This window comes from Vanacampus margaritifer, chromosome 9 (assembly GCF_051991255.1).
Source record: "Vanacampus margaritifer isolate UIUO_Vmar chromosome 9, RoL_Vmar_1.0, whole genome shotgun sequence".
Lineage (NCBI taxonomy): Eukaryota > Metazoa > Chordata > Actinopteri > Syngnathiformes > Syngnathidae > Vanacampus > Vanacampus margaritifer.
In genome coordinates this window covers 18,651,709-18,675,786 of record NC_135440.1, presented here as the reverse complement: position 1 = coordinate 18,675,786, position 24,078 = coordinate 18,651,709, and the positions used below count along the sequence as shown (strand labels likewise).

The 24,078-nt window shown below is 39.2% G+C and overlaps 1 protein-coding gene and 1 long non-coding RNA gene across 5 annotated transcripts in view; one reads left to right on the top strand and one right to left on the bottom strand.

Moving 5' to 3' along the window:
- LOC144057940 (uncharacterized) overlaps positions 1-20,816 on the top strand; it is a 31,665-nt gene extending 10,849 nt beyond the window's left edge. The window contains exons 2-3 of the long non-coding RNA XR_013295349.1: positions 18,505-18,582; positions 20,060-20,816. This is a non-coding gene — a long non-coding RNA (uncharacterized LOC144057940). The remainder of the gene's footprint in view (positions 1-18,504; positions 18,583-20,059) is intronic.
- The window catches only part of efna3b (ephrin-A3b), a 114,180-nt gene that overhangs the window by 50,994 nt on the left and 39,108 nt on the right, over positions 1-24,078 (bottom strand). The gene's annotated exons all lie outside the window — the stretch shown is intronic.

Below are 24,078 nucleotides of genomic sequence, written 5' to 3'. Positions count from 1 at the left end.
AGCCGTGTCAAGACAAAAGATTTAGGAGCCAAGGCTGTGTCAAGTCCAAGACTTTGGAGTTGCGGCCCAGTCAAGACCAAGACTTTGGAATTGAGGCTGAGCTGAGACCAAAGACTGCGGGCAGCAACCAAGTCAAGACCAAGATTTTGGAGCCGAGGCTTTGGAGTTGATTAAAAGTCAAGGCGGAGATTTTGGACTTGAGACGGAATAATGACCAAGACTATGGCATTAAGGCTGAGTCAGATCAAGACTTTGGAGCAACAGCTGAGTCAAGACAATGACTCTGTAGTTGAGGTCAAGTTAAGCTTAAGGCTTTGGAGTAAATACAAAGTCAAGACTAAGACTTTTTAAGCCGAGAGCGAGTCAAAATCAAGACTTTGGAGCTGAGGTTAAACCAAGACTTGTAAGCTGTATGACTTTGGAGCATAGGCCAACTCAAGAAACCATTGGCTTGTAAGTTGAGGCCGAATCAAGACTTTGGGGTTTAGGGCAAGTCAAGACACCAAAACGTTTTAGTTGAGATGGAGTAAGGACCAAGCCTATGGTATTAACGCGGAGACAAATCAAGACTTTGGTGCAACAACCGACTCAAAACAAAGACACTGGAGTTGAGGTCAAGTCTTTGGAGTAGAACCTTTTGAGTTGAGGCAGAATCAAAACCAAGACTTTGGAACTGAGGTAAGACCAAACTTGTAGACATCATGACCTTGAAAGGTGAGGCTGAATTAAGACTTTAGGGTTTAGGGCAAGTCAAGAGACCAGAACCTTTTAGTTGACATGAAGTGAGGACCGAGCTTGAGGCATTAAGGCTGAGTCAGATAAAGACTTTGGCGCAACAGCTGACTCAGGAAAAGGACTCTGGAGTTGTGGTCATGTCGACCTTGAGGCTTTGGAGTAGAGACCTAGTCCAAACCTTTGAGCTCAGGCAGAGTCAAAACCAAGGCTTTGGAGCTGTGGACGAATTAAGACCAAGACTTCGGAGCAGTGGCCAACTCGAGACACCAAGACTTTGTAAGTTGAGTCAGATCAAGACTTTGGCGCAACAGCTGACTCAGGAAAAGGACTGTGGCGTTGTGGTCATGTCGACCTTGAGGCTTTGGAGTAGAGACCTAGTCCAAACCTTTGAGCTCAGGCAGAGTCAAAACCAAGGCTTTGGAGCTGTGGACGAATTAAGACCAAGACTTCGGAGCAGTGGCCAACTCGAGACACCAAGACTTTGTAAGTTGAGTCAGATCAAGACTTTGGCGCAACAGCTGACTCAGGAAAAGGACTCTGGAGTTGTGGTCATGTCGACCTTGAGGCTTTGGAGTAGAGACCTAGTCCAAACCTTTGAGCTGAGGCAGAGTCAAAACCAAGACTTTGGAGCTGTGGCCAACTCGAGACACCAAGACTTTGTAAGTTGAGACAGAATCAAGACTTTGGCGTTGAGAGGAAGTCAACACACCAGAACCTTTTTAGTTGAGGCCAAATAAGGCTTTGAAGCTGAAACTCAGTCAGTGCAGTAAGACCTTGATTGAAGCGGAGTCAAGAACAAGACTTTGGAGTTGAGGCTTAAAAAAAAAAAGTTGCAGATAAGATGAGTAATGTACCACTTTGACACCCTCCATGGGGGACCAACCCATGTGAAACAGCACTTAAAGGGTAGAGCTAAACAAAAGCGTTGATTGGTCGAAAGAGAGTGCTTTCATCCGAGCAACAACAGCAAACGAATCAGGTTACAATCCATTCATTTACAGTAATGAGTCCAATTAGTAGCAATCACATGTGTTTTGTTGCAGATGCTAATATCCATCAGGTTCCTCCTTGAGGGGCCACTTAGGATTCGAATACACAATGTGGAAAAACAACCTGAAACACGGTCACATTGATATGGAAATCGACGCCATCTAGCACTGGTGCGAATGCCTAGAAAGCATTTAAGTTTAAAAACAGACAACATGCAAATGGACATCAAGACGGATATGCATGTAAATGCTATGCGAGTATCAAAGACTCCCAAAGCCACAGTCCAGCAGGCCTTGCAATACACACTTAGCATCAGAATGCATCAATGGAGCACAGGAATGGAAGCACGCAGGCTTTCACACCGCCCAAAAACCACCTACCGCCTCCATCTTGATCCCCTCCCCCCTTTTTGTCCATCCCACACCTTCACCCCCCACTCCGTTTTAGCCCCTTTTTTTGCTATTATCTTAAGACTACATGCTGGCAAGGAAGCCTCTTTAACCGTGACCAGAACTCAAAGCTGCAAAAACCGTGACCACGGAGACCCCCGCGACCACAAAGACATTGTGTGTGTGTGAATGCGCAAACGTGTGTATGTTGTGCGATAATTAGTTATGAGCGTCTGCCTCAGATGCCATTTGGCTCCGAGGGGCCATCAACATTCATCCCGGCACCTCGCTGACTAACTCGGCTTAATGGAATCAAACTTGGCCCATCAAACATGTGTCAGCGCATGAGTGTTGGCGCGTGTGTGTGTGTGTGTGTCTTATTTGTCAATACCCAGAGAGTCATCCTGAGTATTGGAGAGCGAGCGAGGTAGGAAGAAAAAAAAGCTCCCCCTTCTATTTCTAATTACAAATGACAAATCTGCTGCTGAGTCGGTCTGGCACCTGACGATGCATGATAACCTCCCAGCACTCTGCGGAAACACAGCCAGGGAATGCAGTCTGTGTGTGTGTGTGTGTGCTGACTGACAGATTAAAACAAGACCAGGACATCAAACAGCATCTCGCCCGGCGCCCGTGATTCTCCGTGACAAAGCATGACGTCCACTGCCAATATCTCAGCCGTCTTTCGCTGCAACTTTTACTTTCTCTTCAGTTACTTTTTCTTCATTGATTTTTTTCCCACAGTCCTCTTCCTCACTCATTCTCATCCTCTTCTTCATCATATACAAAGAAAAAAAACAAGAGGATTGTCCATTTTCTTCCCAGGTCCAGAATTGAAAGTCTGGTAAAAGTAAAGGAGGAAACGTTGCACGGGTATGTAAGAATTCACGGATCATTTGACAAATTGCATTTAAAAGCAAATTTAGGGACTTTCTTGAACGCATAATTTAACAAAAATGTAGGTCGCAGGGCTTGAAGGCCAAAGTATTAAAAAAAAATGTATGGATATGTTTTGGGGTTTGAATGAGTTGTTAACGTAATTTGTGTTGAATACGATACTGAAAACAGTAGTTTATGTAACATGAGTTCACTCCCATCTATTTTCAAAACACCGGGAAAAAGAGCTTGTTGCAACACATGGCCCTGGCTGATCTCTTATACTTTGCTGCCACCTGCTGGCCATTTTTTTGTAATAACTACCATTTACACGACCTCTTCATGCTGTATCAAAGCCGGATTAACATAAAAAAAAAATATATCACAAAAATAATAAATACGTTTTGGGGAGTGCAGGACAAAGTATTAAAAATGTATGGATATGTTTTTGGGTTTGAATGAGTTGTTAACGTAATTTGTGTTGAATACGATACTGAAAACAGTAGTTTATGTAACATGAGTTCATTATTGTGTATATGCTAGATGCATGGCGTTGGTGTTTTATGATCCTCTCCATTTTAATCTCAATTTCATCGTCGGCTCTCATCGAGTTCACATGAATCTTCACAAAAATAAATATATTGCTAACTTAATGCTTCTCTGGGAGTGTCAATCTAAATGGGGCATTTTTATTATTGTAGTGGGAAGAATTTTGCAGATGGCCTTGAAAAAAAAAAAACCTGTAGAAGAAAACTTGACAAAGAAACCTCGACATACTGACAAATGTTGTCACTGAACTAGCACCAGCTAGGGTCATGCTAAATTGCATATGACAGAATAAAGGCCTATATGGCAAGATAAAAGTGACAAATAGAGGGGCCATAGCAACTGCATAGAAACTGACAACATCACAAGGATCCAATCCAAAACACTGTCACAACACTAGTCAATATTGATGTTTAAGGTTGTTTGATGACAATACTTGATTGAAATACTCACACATAAAAAACGAAATAAAGTCAATAAACTATTTCCCAAAAGATTATTTAGAATGGAGAAAAAAAAAAAAAAACAAGATCATCTGTACAGGAAATAAAGTTGTTGAAATAACTAATATAAATTCACCACCCAAAAAAAATCTCTCTCTCTTTTATGCTGTTATTACAGTATACTCTCTCTCTCTCTCTCTCTCTCTCTCTCTCTCTCTCTCTCTCTCTCTCTCTATATATATATATATATATATATATATATATATATATATATATATATAGCATAAGATACAAGTTATAAAAACAACAAGTATGGGAGAAATTGACTACTCACCAACGAAAACATTAAGTTAAAAAAAATGACATTTCAACAAATTCATTCGACAATGACAAGGTATTCATAAATGAAACACAAATGTAAAATAAAATTTCAAGAAAATGTCTTTTTTTTGGAAAATAATTGAAGTACGATTAAATAAAAACATACAATAACAAAAATAAGATTTGAATAACATGAACAAACACTATAACAGAAATTGATTACTCATAAATTAAACAAAAAAAATATGAAGTGAACTCAATACCAAAAATACCATTTTTAAAAATGAGAATAAGTGTTTCGGAACATGGATGGATGAATTTTCAGAACTTCCCACAGACGTGAGTAGTTCCGAAATCCTCCATCTTGATTTCTCCACCCTTTTTCTATTCCTAGTTGCGTCTACTTGCTCTATTGATCTCCTCCACCATCTTTAGAAGGATTACAAAAACTACATCTAGTGTACTATCATTCAAATCAATAATCATCATATTGTTATACATTATTAACATTTTTAATTCTTTATTTCATATATTAACCATGTTGAAATGTTTTATAGATGTGTAGAGTAGGTGAAATAGTGTTGAACTCAGTATAATTTGACCTTAACCTTGTTTTTGTCTAAAAATTCCTTCTCAGTGTTTTGCGCACACACATTCTGTTCGTGAGAACAGATTTTGCCACACACATACCCTGAGAGCACCATCACTCACGGCCACTCTAAATCCAGTTCAACTTGTTTGTGAGATATTGTTTTGGGGAAAAAGTACGAAAAGTACCCTGAGAGTATATTTTGTCTAAAAAGATGAACACAGCTGCGGACTGTGTACGAAAATAATATTATGTAACATATTGTGTGAGAACCAATCTGTTTTACTTATTCATGATGGGAGGTGGAATAGGTGTTCTCTTACTGATTTGGATTCTTTAAAAGCTGTATTCCGCAAAAGAGGGGGCACACACGCACCCTGGAATCCCACCTTTTTACGTGATGTTCAGTGTTGTGTGACCGGAGATTCTCTGTAATAAATCATCTTTGCAAGGAGTTTTTCTCACAAGAAGTCTATCTTCAATGTTTTGGAACACGCAAAAGAGGACGAAAAATTAGCCTCTATCAATATCACACAGTGCGGCTTTACATCACTACCAAATAAACCCCTAAAAGTTTTTCATCTTGAATTTTAGTACTGACTGTTAAAAACTATTGCTGGTCTGAAACGCACATACTTAATGAGGTAGTCAGCAAGTGGAGATGTGCAAGTAGTTATTCATGCTTCACTAATCTGGGGCCCCGGAGTCTTGCGATGGGACGGCGGCAGCTGCGATGCTGCCGACGCTCCCACCAGCCGGCTCTCCCGAGTCATTACAGTATCACACAGATTGCTTGTTAAATATTCACACAAATGATCCGCCAGCTCTGACTGTTAATTGAGAGCAACCGATGGCATTCGCATTAGATGAGATACCACGTTGACCCCCGCGGTACGTTTAAATCCGGACTTTCTACCATAACGTACCGCTTTGATTACCGTATGAAGCTAAATGAACCACGCAAAAAAAACCAAAAACGCAGTGATTAAAATTTGGGTTCAATGAATACACATCTCTGACGGTCCAAACTGATTTCATCGGATTGTACCATTCTGCTTATGTTGCGCTATTCTTTGCTAACTGGCAGTCAGGACACTGAACTTGTGCAATAATGTTAAATGTAGTCAAGCAGCTGTGCAGGGAAGCACAACTCCGCCAAGGCACGGCAGGCTAAATTTTTGTCCTGAACATTTTGTTTTAATGACTCCGGGTCCGCGAGCCTCCTTAAGGGACTTCCATCGGGGAGCGGCTGTCACCCAAAATTAATAGGCCCGTGTTGCACCTCTGCACGCCGGGATCAGGCAAAATTGGACTTGTAGCTTTTTTTGGTGTAATCCAGTAAGAACTTAAATCAGGTCACGAACAGGAAGAACAAACCCAGATGTGTTGTGGTTGAGATAAAATATGTCCCCCAAAATATGTACTTACTTTTTGAGTGCCCATTACTTAAATGTTTTTTATTTATTTATACATGATTAACTTCTGAAGAAAGAAAAACTGTCATAAAGTCCTACTTCAAGTATAAAAAACAGCACAGACATGCAAAGAAAATTTAAAACATGGCATCACTACAGAAGCGTACTGCATTCGCTTGAGAGAAAGAAAAAAACACACCTGTTTTTCTGACTTTTTTAGGTTTAATTTTTTTAGTATTTTTTTAAATTCTGTTTAATTTAATATTTGTTTCAGTTTTTTTTTTTGCTGTTTTTAAACAAATGTATTTTTTAGTATGTTTTCAGTATTTTTAAAATAAAAAAAAACAGATTTAAAAAATATATATTATTATTAAATTATTTTAAAAAACATTCAGAAAAACAAGGAATTGTTTTTTTTTTCAAACAGGGGGAAAATTTACTCAGAAAAACATTTAATGAAACAAAAAAAACATATTTAAATGCATAATATTAAATTTAAGCTCCGACTAAAGAAATGGTTAATTAAGAATCTGAAATTTTAACACTAATAAGAATATATTAAAATAATAAGATTTTTTTTGTGAGTTAGCTATGCTATCACTTGAGTTAAGTGGAAAAAAAATATTAGATTTACAGGACAAAACAGATTTTCAGTATATGAGCCGTTGCTTGACTGAATTTTTGCTTTAACTTGTGAGCAAAAATTTGAGGTACGATTGCTAGATGGTGGCAGCAAACTCTACTCAACTCACTTCACAACAAGCAACAGTTTGGCAAATAGCAAACTATTCTTCAAAATAGAGGCTTCTAGCTGTCTATTATCACTCCTTATTGAAGTTTACTGTCGAACTAAATATAAAACAATGTGAATTTCACCTTGTGTATTCAAAAAGAGCGCATAACTGCTTTAGGAAAGTTTGCTAGCTTAAAGCTAACAAACAACGCAAATGCTATAGGTGGGCTAACGAATAGCATCATGGCGTAGTGTTAGCAGCACACATAACACAAATTGCAGTCTTTGCCATTCATTCTATTACACTGCATTTTCGATTTTAATTTGATTACTTTCCCAGCTCTATTTTATTTACAAATGAAAGCGGTGGCAGACGCGAGTTCATCCCAAGGGAACGAGCGACATCCCGTTCCCACTCTGCATTGACTCCCTGCTGAATGGCGGCGCGAAGGCACAGGGTGCCGCTAACCAGGAGGCACGATGGCACGCCACACTGCTCCTTGGCGGCCGAGAGGCGGGCGGGCATTGATATGGTAATGCCAGGGACGTTGCGGGGGCCGGAGCTTTTGGGACCGTGGGCGCTCTGTGATCGGGCCCGTCCCCAAAAAAAAAGGACAGATCTCCGGGGCATTGTGATCGCACCCAGCACAGTCAAGGCCCTGAGTGATCAGGATAAGCCCGTCCGCGCCGCTTTAGCCCTGTCACTCACACGCTATTGTGGTCATGCTGAACGGCCATTTTCATCACAATTGACCTCGGCTTTGGCAGGACTGTTCTGCGGGGAACCTCCTCTCGCCATTCTTCCGCGGCCTCCCCTCCTTCTTCTTTGCCCTCCGTCAGTGAGTTTTTTTCTATGTCCGTCTTGTTGTGTTCTTTTTTTTTTTTTTTTACCCCTCCAGGAACAACACTGTCTGAAAGATGTGGCTGATGCACAGTAGAATGTAACAGTCGCCTACTCGGCTGTCACGGAGCCTTTGATTATCTCAGCTGATACTGTGGAAAAATCAAACGTGATGCAGAAAGAACAGTTGAACACGCACCGAGTGGGCGGTTTGGGTGGTGGCATCAGTCAGCGTTTTATTTAATTGGGCCTTAACCAACAAAAGACAGTTTGATGTCACTGCTCACATACAGTGGAACTTGGATTCAGTCATCCCGACCGGCGTGCGGTGGCCAGAAGTGGCTACAGTAGCCAAGAATTGTACTCAGTAAGAGTACGGTTACTTTAGAATAAACGTTTTTAAAAAAAAATCCCTAACATTGCATGAATTTAATAACATTTTTCTATTCTTCTCATATAATTTCTAGTTCCTGATCACAAAACAGCCACAATAACTTGAAATAGTGTTTGGTATCGGCCTGATACCGATACCTGGTATCAGTACTCGCCCATCTCGACTTTATATAATAGCAAACAATAAAAAAATTAAAAAATTATAAAAAAATTAAGGCAAATTCAGCCTCAATAAATAGTCCTAAACTATTTTCTTTCCACAAGAAATTACAAAAACACGAACAAGACTACAGTGTAGTGTATATAAAAAGTCTACACACCCCTGCCCCAACGCCAGATTTTTGTGATTTAAAAAAATAAGACCAAAGTAAATCATTTAAAATGTGTTCCTCCATTGTTGTGACCTGTACAACGCAGCTGAATTGAAAATAATCATAAATAACTGAAGTCATGTGGTTGCACAAGTGTGCACACCCTCATAACTGGTATTGGCTATAACTGGCTGTGTTCTACAATAACCAATTCATTCAAACTCATGTTAAATGGGAGTCGATGCACGCCTGCCACCATTAAAAGTGCCTCTGAGTAATCACAAATAAAGTCCAGATGTTCTAGTAGGCTTTTCCTGACCATTTTCTTTTCTAGAAGACGCAGTTTGTTTGTTTTTTGCTAACACTGACTACTATTTTTTTTTAAACTGTTCATAATTCACTCCACACTGTCACAAAATCCCGCACGTACATGTGGACAAATACATTATTTTCCGCTTAAACAAAGGCCGAACACAATCATTTTCAACCTTTAAGCTCAACTGTATTTGTGCGGGTGCTGCCTATTTGCTCTAGTTTATATTGCAGGGCGAACACAACAATACGCTCCCTCGAGAGAGGTAATGACAGCACTTGTACCCGCGTATACTGTATGCGCTTTGTGTGACTGAATGTGGAAGAAAATGAAACGAGAGGGTTGAAGAGGAGTATGCATATTTATGGGGTGCATGTGGGTAAAGTATGTGGGTGGTATGGCTGTGGCTGAGGGGGATTCGCATGCTCTCCTTCACACACACACATATATATATATATATATATATATATATATATATATATATATATATATGTATATATATATATATGTATATTAGGGATGGGAGGAGTGTTAGCCTGGCTGCATAAACTCTTCTCCCTCCACACAACAGCTTCTATTCCACAACATCTCCTCCCACATCTCCTCCCCTCGCCACTATCTTTACTTCCCTTTCTCCCGGGAAGTGACACAGAATTCTTTTGAACCAGGGTGCATTCACTCCAACAACCCCCCCCATACACACATATATCTTACGAGAACCCCCCCTCCCATCCTCCTCCTCCCCCAGTCAGGCATGCCCGGTTAAAACAGCGGCTCACCTCCCGCGGGCCAAGCTTGGACTTTAATTACGCACACGGCAAAGAGAGACGGCAAATTCTCATTCATATGCCGTCTTACTACGGCGAAGATTCTTCCACGCCTGGAAGCGCGGCAGACGGCGTGGGTGTTTGCACTTAGGCCGGCTCGCATCCCTCGCTCACATCCACAGCTGCTGACATTTACACAGGAAAGAAATCAAACCAAATGATACTACAAGGTGCACGGACACACACATGGACGCACGCAGCTGGCTGCGCAGGTGGGGGTGCAGATGATGATTTATATGATGATATACATCTGTAGCAATGTGATTTGCATCCCAGGCAATGTTGCATATCAATGGAGCAGGGGAAGCGTTTCATGGCGGTAATGTTATTTTGGCTTCACTCGCGCAGTTATTTCACAGGCATGAGACCTCATTTATTCACAAGCCATCTATGGAGAAATATATTATTTCAATTTATAGGGCTGCTATGGAGATGCGCATGCCACATTATGGATTCTGACTGGATCGTTTTTCTTTCCCGTCATCAATCATAAAAATAAAGTGAGGTCAGAGAATAGATAAATCCATTATTTTCCACACATGGCGGTTTTCATATGGAATAAAGTATTAGTAAATATCTGGTGCGTGGACACATGCACAATTCATGATGAGTGACACAAAATGTTATTACACCAACATGAATCCAAAAGCCCTATGGCAAGAAATCCGAGCCGCTTTCAAAATCAATAAAAAAAACACCCAGCCACCTGTTGCTAGGCAGAATCCATGAGTCTTGCTCACTGTCATTCTTGAATGGCAAACTTGGGACTGAATGACACTAATAAGTGTTATTAGTATCAGATTATCAAACTTAACTTAACTCTTGAGTAGTCACCAATACCGATACCAAGAACCAATACCACTAGTGCTTTTGATACATAAAAACTATAATATAAAATATATATATATATATAAATCACAATATAGCATTTTTTTCTTAAAATTGCATGAAATGAATGGCAATTTCCTATTCTTCTCATTTCTAGCTCCTGATCATAAAACGGTCACAAGAGGGCAGTCAATACTGGTATCGGCTACAGTCGCAAGTACCAGTACGTTGAAAGGCCGGGTACTAACCAAATACCAATACCTGGTATCAGTGCCCGCACAGCCCTTCAATACAGCGGCAATGTATTAAGAAGGTAAATAGACTTTATCTACACCATATGGTGCCCAAAGCGCTTTACAAAGCCTCACATTCACACACACACAATCATACACCAGCGTTTGGCTGCTGCCATGCAGGGCACTGCCAGAACCACTGGGAGCAATTTAGGGTTCAGTGTCTTGCTCAAAGATACTTTGACACGGTCACAAGAGCCGAGGATTAAACCCACAATCTGCCCGGTTGAGAGAAAACCACTCTAACACTGAGCCATGCCAAGGAAGATGCTGCTATACAGTACTTCCACAAAAACGGTTTAAAAAATATTTTAAAAATAAAAATAAGTGTAAATTCGCACAAAATAAAAGGACTTTCAATTAATAAAATGCAGAGTAATGGCAAAAACTAAGAAGGATCTAGTCTGAACGAGCAAGCCCACACATTGCTCTATATTAATTATAAAATATTAGGGGTGGGAATCTTTGAATGTCTCACGATTCGATTCCGATTTTTGGGTGTGCGATTCCATTCAAAATCGATTTTCGGTTGAGAACGATTTTTGCTTCAAAATGATTTGATTGACAATGATTTTTGCTTCAATTTGTAGGTGTTCAAAGAATCGTAATGATCTACTTCAGTCTGACTCGCTAATGCTAACTAGTGCGCTACTCGCCGCACTTTTATTACTCAAAAGAACGGCTCCACGCTGCAAAAAAACAACCTTTATTGGAATAACTTGATCGTGACTTTTTCCTTCTACTCTCTAATGTGGCTACAACTTAACAATGTATCAGACCGCGTGGAACCACACTGCCCCTAAGTGGCCAACTCGGGTACGACATGAACAGCGCTCCCAATAAAGGCACACACAAACAAAGGGAAGACAGTATAAAATAATTTAAAAAAAAATCTATTTTGGGACATTTAAAATTGATTCTGAATCGTACTGAATGAGAATCGCGATTCTTATGAGAATCGATTTTTTGGCACACCCCTATAAAATATACAGCATTGCTATCTGCTATAACACTCCATCCATTACTCTAATAGGAGTCAAATCCAGCAAAGAAATGTGAAGTTCTATGTAACAATACAAATCAGATGGGCAGATTTCAAGTCCCACTACGAAATGCTGGATGCTTGCTGGCTACTGTTGGAGTGCCCTTGAGCAAGCATCTCCCAAATCGAGACTCCTTTTCACTTTGACATCCCAACACGCCTGCCCGTGCATTATTTAATTCTATGCGTGCTGTGCAACACAAACTACACAGCAGGGTGCCAATTGGATTTCCCTCCTAATTAATAACATTTAAAAAAATACATCAACAGAAACTTTCATTTGCTTCAAGTAAGTTAATTTCCGCAGTGACTCCAACAAACTCACACGTGTGCAAATTCCAAAGTTTTGTTGAAGTGCTGTGGCGGGATTTATCGATTCCAGGACGGGAAGCCAAAAACCTTAATCCCTCATAAACAGGCAGGAAGGAATCAGGGAAAAATACACACACACACACATTTGGAGAATCGTGCGATGGAGAGTGAGGAGAGAGAGGAAGAAGTGATGCAGAGAAGCCAACAATAGGGCCGTAAAGGAAGACGACTGTGTGTGTGTGTGTGTGTAGGATGCCAGTGAATAACAGCACTAACACAAACAGACAGCAAGAGCAAAAACAAAAGAAGAAGAAGCGGGCCGAGACAATGACACAGCATGCATGTGGCCGAGATACAGTCAACTATCATGTCAAAGTTGTATTTGTAATTACAAACAACATTCGTTTGGTTGTTGTTGTGCGGCAAACACTGGCCTGTGACTTGTCGAAACAAGGTCACAATTCACTTAGCCCTATCCCAATTTCCGCATAATTACCAGCTAGGAGGAGAGAGAAAAAAAAAAAAAGAACGCTCAGACACAGACACATTAACTCTGTGATGTGCGTCATTATGGCGATGAGAGTGGTTAAAAAGCTTTCAGCGTCGGCCTCTTTGTGACAGCTTAAATGGATAAAACCTCAATTAAAGACGTCGGCTTTTTTTTTTTTCTGTGAGTGGAATCGCAATACTGCCTGTTTGTTGACTGGAGGAGCTCCGTTGCCCTCATAATCAAGTGTCTCTTAGAATTTCTTGACTCTCACCAACTCCATTAAGCGGATCAAAACATATACAGAAGAAGCTGCACATTCACATTGCCTCCAAATATTGGACCATTTGTAATTCTACCGGCATTTTTCAAAACAAGGCACAGACTGGTTCAGAAACTTTCTACACCGAGTAGCCTACCGCCTCCAAAAATGACTTTGCCTCTCCAATAACTTACAGTACTAAAATACAGTAGCATAACAGCGATCATCAAGTGAGGCTGAGGTTTTACGCCTAAAAGGTCAATTTCATATTATTGTGAGCTACTGAACAGTAACACTGTTCTTAAAATATAGCCATAGATAAATAAATGAATAAAATGATTATTTTAAAACGTTTATCACATGAGACTAAAAAATAATAATAAATAAATAAATGTTCGGGGGGGGGGTTACTGCTCTAAAAGATTACATGTAAAAGTATTGTACTTAAAAGTTAAATACAACTGAACCGTACTTAAGAGATGTACTGTGCTCAATTGAAATACAAATTTAGGCAATTGAAACAATATGCAAAGACGGAACATTCGATTCGGCAATTAATTGGCGCACCACAAGAGGGCGCCTGCATACCACAAGGAACACGTTGCTCAATGAGCATCCAAAATATTTAGCATTCCAAATATATCCTTATACGCCTGTGGCTTTCTTTTTCTTCGTTTTTCATTTAAAACTAGCACAGAAATGGCACCTTGAGATACGAGTTGAAATTGCTTCATGACCACACTTGCATTTTAAAACATTTTTATCTCAAATTATCTTTATGCATTAAAATCAATGTAATTCAGTTAATCTGTTCCAATGTCCCCATAAATAACAAAACTTTTTGGAAATATTTTAATAATCATTAATAAAAATATTAATATTCTATACATGATACAGAATACTATTATACTTTATGAAAACATACAGTAATCACGTAACAAATGACACCAATTTTGCTTCAATTCAATGGACATTGTGTGGCTCCTTCTGGTCTGCACAACTTGGCCACCTGGGGGCAGTATAAACCAGGCATATGGATATACATGAGACTCAATGAGTAATATACCAAGTGTGAAATGCGCATTGCAAAATGTAAATAAATAACAAATTTTGTAAAACATTGCCGGTAACAATAATACGCTTTTAAGGTGGCCACAATATAAACCAGACGAATCCTATTTCAATCATTTCCCACGGGAAATGTTATTTTCCAGATGAAGCGGCATCGAGAAACAGATTGTGCGCAGCCTTACGCTTTCCAGCGCACGCCATTGAGTGTCGTTAAGTTGCACCTCTAGCCGGGGCAGGTGGCTTGGATGACAAGGTCTACGTTCCTCCAGAGGATAAGCCCTAATTGTGGTGTCGCTAGGCTTTATTAACACGAGCCCGGGTCCGCTCTGTTGTGAGCGGGCTCAGCGTAAGGCTGCCGACTCGCCGTCATTAGCTGCAAACGCGCCATATGCACACAGCAGGTGCGCACATGTGTGTGTAGAAGCTCAAAGAGCAGCGGCGAGAGAAAACACACACACATCCATACATTCGCATTATATATTGATGTATGTATAAAAAAGTGCTTTGAAAACAGGTTGTAAACAGCATGGCCTTGTTATTAGCACCTGATTACGCCACTGAAGCTGAGTATCGACTGACAACAAGTATGTGTGTGTGTGTGTGTGTGTGTGTCCGTATGTGTGTGTGTGTGTGTGATTTGCCTCCAGCCCTTTGCTGTGGGATTTGTTCTCTGTGGGCAATTTGTTCAAATTTAACACATGGGTGGGGAAGATAAATTCCCGTTTCACCCCACGTTTCAGCTAAAACGCGGCAGATAACAAAGGGGAAGGGGAGAGGCGGTCAGTCGTCGATTTGGCTGTCAGGAGGAGAGAGAGAGAGAGAAAAAAAAAGTGGCTATTTATTTGCTTCAGGCCATGTGCTTTTTACTGACGTGCATTTAGCATTTAGCAAGACTGGTGACAGCATCTAATAAATGTGGCCATCCCTCTTTTTTAGAGGCATTTTAAAAATGTGCAATCCATCTTCTCTGTCAAGATCTGCTTTTACTACAACCATATTGGCCGCTTCTGATTAAAATGCTTTTGCGGAAAATCTATACGTGCGCCATTCCACTGAATCGGCGCCGTTTGCGTCCTCAGGAACTAAAAAATGTATGGATGCACCATCAAATTAACTGTAAAATGTGTTTTTGGTTTCCTTATCAATCAGAGTTTTCTGCACATTGATGTGATTGCAAATGTAACACAAACAATTTGAGCAGTGCCAAAATAGATATAGATAGATAACACCGGCTTTTGTTGTTTGTTAGGTCTGACAGCTGCACAAGCAAGTTGCCATGTAGCTAGAGATGAGTCCAATCGGAATCAGCTCATCTTACTACAGTCTTTCTACAGTGGGATTTTGCTTATCTGCATATTTTTGAACGAATTTAATTGAATTCCTTCAAATGGCTAACACAATTGAATTAAGTTAATTCAAGTTAATATATCAAGTTTAATTAATTAAAATATAATATTATATTATATTATATTATATTATATTATAATTAATTAAACTTGACATATTAACTTGAATTATAATATAATATTATATTATATTATAATTAATTAAACTTGAAATTATTAACTTGAATTAACTTAATTCAATTGTGTTAGCCATTTGAAGGATTTCAATTAAATTCGTTCAAAAATATGCAGATAAGCAAAATCCCACTGATTAGCTGTAGAAAGACTGTAGTAAGATGAGCTGATTCCGATTGGACACATCTCTAGCTCATCTCACAATTAAAAACAGCTGTCAGACCTAACAAACAACAAAAGCCGGTGTTATCTATTTATATCTAATATAATATAATATAATATAATATAATATAATATAATATAATATAATATAATATAATATAATATAATAATATAAAGCAAGTTTTCCTCATCTACACACACTTTTTTTTTCATGCTTCTAACTTTCTTGGAAAAGTTCTTTGAAGGTCCATTGCCCAAAGTAAGGTCCATAAATGAATGCTTGGGTGGGTTTGGAACCAAAATTCCCAGAGACATACTCCAAAATCTTGTCGAAAGTCTTCCCAGAGGAGCTGTTAAACTTAAGCTGAGGAAGGCCAACTTTCTCACTAAAATTCCAGCAAGAATTGCCCGGTTGGTTCACATACTTTCACGTGACGTCCTTGAATCAGTCACTTGTTCGCAATTGTCGTCCAATCAACTTGCAAATCCACATTTAATGACCTTTACATTATTTAAACCTTCTGAGGCAACGTTTGAGTTGAAAGCAATCACAGTTAGCATTGGACATCAATACTTCATTTTCACTCAAGTGCTTCTGATGAGTTCCTCATCAGCACGGGAGGGAATGAAACAGTCAATTGAGACCAAGTAGAGCTGGATTTTTAGGGCTTTCCTTATTATGCACATCAATGTGAAGGGTTTTTTTTTGTATCGCTTTTGGGTAAGATAGGACTTGTTTAAGGATATGTTAATGAAATGTGACGTAGGGAGATTGACAAAAACTCCACTTTTCTATCATCTCAATTTTGGTGGAAATGCTGGAAGCGCATATTTTATTGGGATTCTTTATTCTTACTGTACAACTTAATGTTGTTTCTAACCTTTATTATTATAGCATTTTATTTTTTATTCACTTTTTTTGCCATTGAACAACTCCCACATAAGACTTTCGATTTACACCGTTCAAATTTCAACTTGCTTCAAAAAATTAAATCCAACTTTAGACAGATTGCAGTTCAAGTTTTCTCATTTAACTACATTTTACAATTTGTAATTTTCACAATCTTTTAATTTCCTTCATAAGCATTCATCTTAGCATTCAGCTTCCAGCATTCCCACACAATTTCTGCAGAAATTGCACTTCATCTAGTTCAATTTAGTATTATTACTGTATCTTACACGAATATACATAAATATACAAATCAACACCCTCTTAACTCTTTCACTGCCATTGACGGCTATAGACGTCCAAAATTCATTTGAACTATTTCTATTAGTTTAACATTTTTTTCCACTTCTGTTAACAAGACTATGAAAACCTAGAAAAATTATTTGAAAATAATTTAAAAGATTATTAAAAAATCGGGGCGTCAGGCGATTAAATTTTTTTAGCGTAATTAATCGCATTACTTCACTAGTTGACTCACAATTAATCACAAATTTTATATCTGTTCTAAATGTAAAATAAAAAAAAACTAGGTTTTCATACACTTGTTAACAAAAGTAGAAAAAAAATGTTTAAGTAATAGAAATAGTTCAAATGAATTTTTGACGTCTATAGCCGTCAATGGCAGTGAATGAGTTAAAATAATTGCCGTCATTTTTTTTGCAAAAATAATTTTGGGGCCTAAATCATCTCCAAATGATGCCATTTTTTTGTGTTTCCTGAAAAATCTGGAAAAAAAATGACGTAGGCGATTATTTTTAAGAAGGTGTAAAAATATACAAAAGCCATTACAGTAAAAGTTTAGCAAAGTGTGGGAAAATGTGGTTTTGGTGTCAGTGTAGCCTTAAGTCCATTCATTTTCTAAACCGTTAATCCTGTTAGGGTCATGGAGGGGGTTGACTTAGGGTGAGAGGCGGGGCCCCGGGACTTATCACCTGTCAATCACAAAGCTGACACAAAAAAGTCTCCTTAAAATAGCACAAATCTAAAACAGTTCTTCACTTTTTCCCAGCTGAAGACCGAAATGAGAAATATAGTTCCCGTATCAGCTACCATATCATCGACTGCGCATAAGAAATCGAGACGTTAACGACTTTCTTTCCTCATCCCGCATCCAAATTTACTTCGCAGAGAGCATAAAAAACCACTGCGTCTTATTACGCCAACAGCAGTCATCCATCACACAGGTGTGTTCCCTATTGTCTCTAATTAATGGCGCCCGGGTGCAAGTGTCTGCGGCACGCCACGCGCACGCAAAAAAAAAAACTTCCAGCACTTTGTTCCCGAAAAACCCAAACAAGTCCAGAGCTCGCTCGCACGCTGCAAGGCCTTATTATTTGTGACTAATGACCGCTCGCATGGCTGGATCTATATAACTGCTATGATGATTGCTGAGCTGGTGCGTGAGCGCGCGTGTGTGCGTGCAGAGGTGCTATCTGACATCTAGCAACAGTGCAAAAAAAAGTCCGTGATGGATGTCTTGTACATACTAATGCGCGCGCAAAAACACAGACGCCACAAGATAGCGTGTGAGTAATAGTCTCCTTTGTGCACATATTCATAAATGTAAATGTTGTTGTGCTAAGTGGGGCCGGGAGACGGATTGTTTGCGGCGCTGTCAGGAGGGCTGCTTGATTGGCTTGTTTAATGTCTATGGGATGTTTCTCGACACGCACATTCAACACTATTGTGTTTAAATAGAGAGCGTGAGAGAATAAATGCATTGGTCAACCATCGGCGTTATTATGCGCTTTGCTTTGCTATGATTAAACGTAAAATCATTGTGGCAAAGGAAAGGTTAGGTTCGTTAGTTGGTTCGGTACATTCGTCTTGTAACATTTTTTTTGTGTCCTCATTAGGTTTGCGTCGAACCGGAGCCTATCCCAGATGACTTTAGGCGAGAGGCGGAGTACATCCTGGACTGAAAAATACTTCAGGTACAAAGTGAATTATATTGAAGTATTAGATCTTTTTATTTTTTTTATTTTTTAATATTTTTTTTATTTATTCATTTTTTTATTTTTTTTTATTTTTATTATTTTTTTTTATTTTTTTATTTTTAATTTTTTTAATTTTTTAATTTTTTATTTATTTATTTATTTATTTTATTTATTAGTTCTGGTAACTAGTTCATGATTATTTTTCAGATTTCACTCATATCTCGGTGCAGCTCTGTATAGCAATATTTGATATGTGTAGTGCCTATAAAAGTACCCGGAGATGCTTAGTCATCCTCATATAGTGGATCATAATTATTGTGGCGACTGTAAAAATTCAGTTTACTGTCAAACCGAATACAAAAAAAAAAGTGAATTACACATCTCAGTTAACAAATAATGGAATAGACGAGCTAATGGGTAGCATCTGTGTGGCAATATGAGAAGGCTTTGGGGAACGGATCTTTGAACATAAATGGTGCAGCATCACATACAGAGAGAAATAATCACAAACATATATTTCGAGGTATTGGTCTTCACGTTGGCCGTACCACCTCTTGTGGCCGTTTTACAATCAGGAACTAGAAATTACAAATGAGAAGAATAAGAAAAATAATGGCCATTAATTGTATGCAATTTTAAGAAAAAAATGCTACAATGGGGTATATATAGGTCTATCTTTAAAATGATCTGTGAGTGTTTTTATTTATCAAAAATAATTGTGGTATCAGTACTTGGTATCGGTGATTACTTAAGAGTTGAGTACTTGTCGTCTCATACTGGTATCAGTCTGGGAAAAAAAGTGGCATTGATCATTCCTGACTAATATTACTGCAGTGAATGAGCTGTTTACAGTAGTTGTGAAACTCCTCTTCATTTGTGGCTCCGTAACAGTATGAGTATGCCACCTGGTGAGCAAGTCGCACAAACCAGAAGAAGCCACAATGAATTAAACAATAAGCACAAATTATTTTTATAAAGTACAATAATATAGAGTGTTATTTTCGTTATTAAAAAACATTTAAAAAAATTGTGGTTTGTTTTGGGGGACCCTGGAACGAATTAATGGCATTTCCATTCATTTCAATGGGGGAAAATGATTTGGGATACAAGTCTTTTGAGTTAAGTGCTGTCAGACAACAAATTGAATTCTTATCTTAAGGCACCACTGTATGTGAATATGGACCAAACAAATGGCTTTTAAAAAGTTGGCCATCATGAATACAAGATGTAAACCAGCATATGTGATGTGAGCAAAAAAAAAAAAAAAAGATTTAATGTTTAACACTGCTAAATTAAGAGATATCACCAGATAGCCATTATGCAAATTAGTAAGCTGCTGCATTATTAGATCTCACGCACACATAAGCACACGTCGCACACACCCAATCACAGCGGTGGCTAATTGCCAGGTGGTGGAAGATAATGTGTGATTTAATGGACTGATGGATTTGTTTTTGTTTCCGTCACCCGCCAGCGAACAGCAACATCTGTAACCGCCGACAACCGACTTGCACACATATGCCGGCGCACGCCAGCCATCGAGCAATGAACGCCGTGCCCAGGGACAATGGTGGCAAGTGACTGATAGGCTTTGTGCAAAAGCAGGAATTGAAGCATATTGCCGGACGTGAATGCGAGCACTGTCTATTTATGAAGCGGCTAATCCTCTGTAACAGTCTGTCTCACGAGGTTGATGAGAAAGCTCAGGGGGGGTCAGAATGCGGATGAGGAGCCTGCAGCTTTTACAGTGTGTTTACCGCACTGACTGACAGCTACACCGCAGCTTATTATTGGCCTTGGAAACCTCCACGCCGCACCGCCAAGTGAGAGAAACTCTGGAGAGTCCACAACGCCGGCGGCGAGACACATGCACGCACGCCAACAACAACAACCTTTACAACAAGTGGGTGTTGCGGAGTCCGGCGCGCATATACTACGACAAATACTGCAAATGGGATCTGCTGTTGAAAGGGGAGTTGTGTGGAAAAAAATGGATTTGACAGGTTACGATGCACTTTCATGGCCACCCTCGGTGCGTACAGTACATTCACACTGTGCCTATTCGCATATTAATAAGGTACAGTATGGATAGAAAAGTATGTTATGTATCTCCAATAAAACACCATTCGATACGTACGGTATATCGATAAACGGGTTGCGATACGATTGAAGGACGGTTTGATTTAATGGGATTCCGATTGTGATACGGTACGGCTCAATTCGAGAGGGTATGCCGCAATGAGTTCCTTTTTGTCACGTTACAACACGAATGAGCTCGGAAGTACGGTAAATGTGGTATTTGCACTCAAGTGATGATAGATATATACATATATATTAGGGGTGTAACAAAAAAAACAAACATTTTTTGATTTTAAAGATGTAACCGCTTTGAATCAAACCAAATTCCACTCGGAACTATATCGAGATACATATTGAATCGTCTTTTATTGGAGAAATATATCTTGGAAGAAAATGGTACATTTACACTACTGACGAATTCATTCAAATGTATGTAAAATTACCGCAAAAAAAAAAAGGTGTGCCGTATGGAATCAAATCGAGTCGAACCGAATCAAATCGTTTCACTTTCAAGTTAATCGTCCTTGAACTGTTTGTGCACCCTACGTATGGAAAACCGTATTATGTATATATATGTCTTTTGTAGCAAGAGATGTGCACCCCTAATATATATATACATATATATATACATACACATATATATATATATATATATATATATATATATATATATATATACACACACATTGATATTTTAAAGTAGAACGATTTGATTCAGTTTATCTTCTAAATAATAAACAATTGTCTGATTCAAACCATTTTTGGTAAAAAACTGCGTTTATCAGTTTATATATATATATACATACACACACACACACACACACATGGGCCCATTCATTATCAATGGCCGGGTGACCAGGGGTCGAAATCTCCCATAGGAAATGAATGGGGCCCATTCATTTTCAATGGCCGGGTGACCAGGGGCACAGTACCACCTGCCACCATTAGGGGCGCTGTAAATATATCTATATATATATACATATATATTGTAACCTATGTCCATTTTTTCCCCATTTTTTTTATTTTTACGTTTTTGAGATGAATATCATCCCAAAAACGCAGACATAAACAAAATAAGAAAAAAAATGGACACAGGTGTTTTTCACAGAGCAGCGACGATTTACACATACATATATAAGTATGTACAAAAAAAAGTTCCTCCTCTCATGCATACTGTACGTTCACACTGCGCAGTAAGGAAAGAGACAAAGGGAAGACTTGAAGATCGGGGATAAGTCAGGTCCACTGAGATGCCGTGTTCTTTAATTAAGCGCGGTCTTTTTTCTGAAAGACACATAGTGAAGGAGGCTACACCGCTGGGAGGAAGATTGGCAGAGAGCGCAGGAATCAGGAGGGTCAGGTTACAGATTAAGCTGCTCTCTGATAGCCTTTGTCTGAGAGCCAAGTGATACACCCAGCAAAGAAAGACGCCTAATGACACAGAACTTTTAATAAGACGTATTCAAGTCTTTTGCTATAAAACCTCGGTGTGTTTAACTATTCCTGCAAGAATAAAAGGCACGTTAAAAGGTATTAGAAGCCACTCTGCTTGCAAGATTTAATAAAATATGCAGCTACTTTCTCTGCCATTCCACTGCTATTGTTTACACTCAAACGCAACCAATTAGCTGATAATGACTATTCATATAGTGGCCTAAAGAAGTTCATTTACTCAAGGACATAGAGTACCAACATCTACAACACAGGAGGCATGCTTTTAAAAACATTATTAAATGCTAGGGATGCACCAATACTGAAACCATTACTGGGCATCTAGAGGCGCGGTATCAGTAATCGTAAAAATTCTCTGATATTATAAAACTATATTCGCCACATCACCAGCCTGACGTATAGCTATCATTCTTTAACCATTCACTGCTGCGGATTTTTTTATTTTTTTTTTTACTCATCCAGCGAAATCCGACCGTTTACTGCCACGACGAAAATATTCATCAAGCACGTTTTTCAACAAGTAGTTGGAAATCCAGATTGTAAAAATTCTGTTTTTTTAAACTACTGCAATGACTGGTAATGACCTGTAGATGGTGGCGTAGTAGTTGTGGTAGTGATGCAATACCACCGGTGGCCACATTCTTTATAACGTGCTAGCGAAGGTGGCAGTAATGGCGACGAAAATATTCATCAAGCACGTTTTTCAACATGTAGTTGGAAATCCAGATTGTAAAAATTCTGTTTTTTAAACTACTGTAATGACTGGTAATGACCTGTAGATGGTGGCGTAGTTCCTTACTTTACTTTAGTTCTTTATCTGCAATACCAGCGGTGGCCACATTCTTTATAGCGTGCTAGCGAAGGTGGCGGTAATGCACCAAAGAGTATTTGCCGATTGTCAAAAGGAGAGCAGAAGAAGAAGGGTTGTCATGGCAACGGATGTGAGCTATAGCTAGCTTAGCATGTGGCTTCTTTGCACCACAACAAAGATTGACAGCGGCAAAGGGCGCAATAACCCTTTGGTCGCAATGTAACACGGGATTCTAGTTAAGGTAAGCGTCAACATTGGGTATAGTCAGAATTTCCTTTTGATGCTGGTGCTGCTGTTTTGGTCAGCAAAAGGGTCCAAATGTGCACGAGTAAACTTCTTTTTTATTTGTGGAGAGTGTTTATTTGTTTTACGCAGACAACACACCAGGTTAATAACGCCTGAATTTCCTGTTGTAAAAACGAAAAAAGGCTGACTGATAAGACTGACGACTAAATGTTTGATTCTTTTCCAGCTGAGTTTTCATATTGTTTACATCTTTAATAAGCGCAGCCATAAAAACTGACAGCGGCAGTTCATCTCTTTGTCTTAGGGGCCCAATAAAAGCACGGCGGAGGTACAAACAAACTGAAATAGTCAAAGCGCATATGAAAGATGGTGAGTGTGCCTCACATAGGCAGATGGAGGAATATTTGTACCTCTTAAAACTAAATCACTTTTTCTTTTCCCCCAAGCATTCGGTGACCTTGCTGGGAAACCCATCTTGTTGTGGTGTCAAATCTCACCTTTAGTTACGATAAGAAAATATGCATTGCTTGATGTTAGTACGCTACTCACAAGGCTGAAATTGAAAAAAAAAGAGAAAAAAAAATCCACAGCTTGAATCACTTAAATGGAGAAGGGAACGAGGGGCCAGAGGATTAACGGGACAACAAAAAGGACAACGGAGTGAGTGTAGACTTGAACAGGAGGGTTGGGAGGGGAGAGATTGAACAGTGACACGGCTACAACACAATGAGGTCAGCGACAAGAAGCGCTCCTAATTGAACCAGATAGCCAAACCGCGACGAGAGAGAAACTCTTGCTCGTCTTTCTGTTCCTGCACGGCTGATGCTGAAGGAACGAATATGGAGGCGACTAAAACTGTACGCGCAAGTGAAATGGTCCAGAACAGGGACTCATTCAGGATTTTC